General features: G+C 39.6%; 1 pseudogene across 1 annotated transcript; it reads right to left on the bottom strand.

The window, feature by feature from the left end:
- Nucleotides 1-844: 844 nt before the first annotated feature.
- Nucleotides 845-1,809, bottom strand: LOC311618532 (Krueppel-like factor 17; annotated as a pseudogene). Its single transcript has one exon. The product of its transcript is annotated as a Krueppel-like factor 17 (transcript).
- Nucleotides 1,810-4,296: the final 2,487 nt, after the last annotated feature.

The following is a 4,296-nucleotide window of genomic DNA, read 5'->3' as shown; positions in this document are numbered from 1 at the left end:
AGCAATTCAGGAAAGAAAGGAAATAAGAAGGAATTTATCTGCCATGGTCTCTCCCAACTCTCATTAGTCAAATGCTGCTCAAGAGAATTAACTCCCCATGCTTCTGTGTTGCTTGTGGCTACTCAAAATGCCAGATTCCATGTCCTGCAGTGGGCCATTCCATCCAAGTCTGAAAGTGGTGGGAGGAGACAAACTCTGGGCATGTGGCTGGTGAGTTCTTGTCAAAATCTGATTCAATACATAAGATGTGTCCCAAATAGTCTAATAGTATTTTTTTTCACTTACTGGAAAACCTTTGCCAAGGTCTCATGGCCATGTGGTATGTTCAGGATTTGAACATAGCCTGGATCTGGAAACTTTGGAAGCCCAAGATAAGGATCTTGGATTTTTTTTATCTATTTATTTATTTATTTATTTATTTATTTATTTATTTATTTTGTAGCAGGCAAGGAGAGTCACTGAAGAGTTTCAAATTGGGGAGTGACATAAAGAGCTTTTTAATAAAGCTCCCAATTTCTACTTTGCTTCATCTTTCCATGTAGCTAAAATCAGCAACAGTAAGGGGCCTCAAAGAGGTAATGACATCCATTTTTGAAGAGTTCCTGATAGGGTCCAGATAATATGGGCTTCATTCATCACTGTCTCATAATCTTTCTCAGTCTGCAAATAAGCTTATACCTACTAAAGAGACTAGCTGGTCAGAGTCAAGCAGGATCCGGGTAGAGAAACCAAAATAAGAGGAAGAGGAGACTGACTAAAGAGCAGGAACAGGAATACCAGCCATCTTTTCATCATTGGCCTGTGGATTGGGGGATCCTGGCCCCTGCAGATGAGTCCTTGGGTGTCACCTGAGATGGTAAGATCTCATGAATCATCTGCATTGATCACATCTATGTGGCCTGTATCTGGTGTGTATCCAAATATGTTGTCCAAGCTCATCAGAACGGAAGAAAGACCACGTACAACCTTCCCACTCACATTTATAGGGCCTCTCACCTGTGTGTTTGCGTTGGTGACTCAGGAGGTGGAGTGCTTGGTGTAAGATTTCCCACAATTCTCATACTGGCAGCAGTAAGGTCTTGGAACTGAGATCTGCTCCTGTGAGCCTTTCTAGGTCCTACAATTCTGCTCTGCTCTTTGTGGAGAAGGTGTGGGATGCGCAGGTAGGAAGGGGTATTCCTAGGAGGCTGGCTGGATAACAAAAGAGTTCAGGGATTTTAAAATCAGCAATGATGAGGACCCATTTGAGGGTATTCCACAGTTGTGGGGATCTCTATGTGGCAACATCTGAGCCAAAGAGGAGAGCCCTGCCTGGCCCCTAGCAGAAGGCATGGTTGGGAGAAATAACATTTTAGGTGTTAAAGAGTTTCTATTAGAATAATGACCAGAATAATGCATTGTTGGTGTCCTGATGTGGAACACTGTGACTGGTGGCCTATGGGAGGCATGCTTACATTCCCATTGAAGGTCATGGCCACCCCTGGAATATTGGGTTCTTCAAAGGACATCATTTGGGACCCCTTGAAAATCATCATTCCTGTTTGAGCAGGAGACATTCTCTGACAATAGACCATTTGGGAAGGAGGGAGAGTTACTAGGGATCAATAGTTCACACTATGCTCCATGCAGTAACACACTAAACTGTGGCCCCATTTCATTTGTATTCTGCCTGGGCTCTTGAGCAGAAACCTAAGGGATCCTCTCCAACTGGGGACCCTGAAGTATGTGTTGAATGCCTGGTGAGCCATGGTTCTAAGAGGTGTGCACTCCACTGCTTTCAGGAGATGGAGACATGTCCAAGATGCACATTGACTTCTCAGTATTCCCTGCCATCTGGTGTCAAGCTGGTTCAGCATCTCATCCTCTTGCTCCATTTCAGCCTGGGATCCATGCACTTCAGAACTGTGTGAGAGTCCAGACCACGTCCAGGCAAAGCTGGACTCTGCTTCCTCAGCATCGCAGGTTGAATGTCAGTCTGTCTCTTTCTCTTTCTTTTCTTTATTTTTTTAAATATTATTTTTTTTTATTGATTGGAGATAGACGAATGGAGAAGGAAAAACATCAGTTGACTGCCTCCTGCATGCCCCCTACTAGGAATCAAACCCACAACCCAGGTATGTGCCATGACCAGGAATTGAACCAGCATCCTCTTGGTACATGGATGATGTTCAACCAACTGAGCCACACTGGTTAGGGCTTTTTGTTTCTTGAGGTAGACGTGCATTTCTATGAATCTATTGGCTGTGTCCCACAGATTTTGAGGGTGTTGTATTTTCATTATTTGTCTGAAGATAAATTTTGGTTCCTTTCTTGACTTTGTTGTTAACACATTATTTTTTAGTAGCAATTTATTTAGCCTCATGTATGTTCTTATGTTTTTCAGTTTTCTTCTTGTAATTGATTTCTAGTTTCATACCATTGTGGTCAGAGTGATAATATTTCAGTCTTTTTAAATTTGTTGGAATTACCTCCTTTGTTATGCTTATTCCTAGGTATCTTATTTGTTTGTTTCATTGTTTGTTTGCTTGATTGTTTATTTATTTTATTTAATTTAATTTTTTGTTAATCTTTAGCTGAGTATACCTTTTCCACCATTGATCTTTAGGGAGAATGGAAGGGGGTGGGGGGAGACACAGAGAGAGAAACATTGATGTGCAATTGGTTGCCTTCCACTTGCACCTCAGCCAAGGATGGTGATCGAGTCTAGAATCAAGGTACATGCCCTTGATGGAATTGAACTCATATACCAACACTCTGTCCACTGAGCCAAATCAGCTAGGGCATCAAGGATGCTTTTAAAGTCCCCTACTATAACTGTATTACCATTGATCCCTCCCTTTATGTACATCAATGTTTGCTTTACAGTATATCTGGTTGTGTGAATGTTTACAAGGTTATGTCTTCTTGGATCAATTTCTTTTTCATTATAAAATGTCATTCTCTGTTACTTTTATAGCCTCCTTTTAAAGTCAATTTTGTCTAATATAAGTATTGCTACCCCAGCTTTCCTTTATGCATTTCCATTTACATGAAAAGTCTTTTCTTGTTTCTTTACTTACAGTCTGTGTGTATCTTTTTATCTGTAGTGGGTTTCTGGTAGGCAGCATATGTAATGGTCTTGTTCTATTAGCCATTCAACCAACCCGCTTCTTTTTATTGGAGCATTAAATCCATATGAAACTGTCTGTCATTCTTTCTTTTTTTAAAAAATGTAATTTTTTTTATTTTTCAATTACAGTTGATGTACAATATTATGTTCATTTCAGGTGCACAACCCAGTGATTAGACATATAACTTTTTTAAAAATCCTCACCTGAGTATATATTTTTATTGATTTTTACAGAGAGGGAAAACAGAAATGAGAGAGAAGAAATGAGAGAAACATTGATTAGTTGCCTTCTGTATGTGCCTGATCAAACTTGCAACCTAGGTATATGCCAAACATGGGAATCAAACTTTCAATCTTTTGGTGTATAGGATGGTTCTCCAACCAACTAAGCCATCTGTCTAGGACTCAATTTGTAGAAATAATTAATTTAAAATTTTTATTTTTATTGTTGAGAGTATTACAGATGTCCCATATTTCTCTCATCTTTTCCCTCTCTGCCCAGCTCCTGTCCCTCCCCAGGCCTTCACTGCACTATTGTCTGTATCCAAAATACAGACAATATTGTATATATGCATATAAGTTCTTTGGTTAATTCTTCCTACCCTCTTTTTCCCCTCCCCACTTCCCTCCGAGGTCTGTCAGTCTGTTCCATGTTTCCATATCTCTAGAACTATTCTGCTCATTTAAAATAAGTGAGATCATGTAATATTTTTCATTCTCTGACTGGCTTATTTAACTTAGCACAATAATAACAGAGCATCCATGCTGTCTCAAAGGGTAAGATCTTTTTTACAGCTACATAGTACTCCACTGTGTAAATGTACCACAACTTTTTTATCCACTCATGTACTGATGGGCACTTGGGCTATTTCCAGCTCTTAGCTATGCACATAGGGTGCATATATTATTTATGATTGGTGTTTTAGGCTTTTTAGGATATATTTCCAGAAGTGATATTGCTAGGTCAAACAGCAGTTCCATTTTTAATATTTTGAGAAATTTTCATACTGTTTTCCACAGTGGTTGCACCAGTCTGCATTCTCATTAACAGTGTGTGAGGTTTCCTTTTTCCCCACATCCTCACAGCACTTGTTTATTGACCTATTGAAGATAGCCATTCTGGCAGGTGTGAGGTGGTACCTCATTGTAGATTTAATTTGCATCTCTCTAATGATTAGTGACATTAA

Source organism: Pipistrellus hanaki, assembly GCF_964339955.1.
Source record: "Pipistrellus hanaki genome assembly, chromosome: 3".
NCBI classification, from domain to species: Eukaryota; Metazoa; Chordata; class Mammalia; order Chiroptera; family Vespertilionidae; genus Pipistrellus; species Pipistrellus hanaki.
Note: the sequence above shows the minus strand (reverse complement) of the source record. Positions and strands in the feature narration are given on the sequence as shown.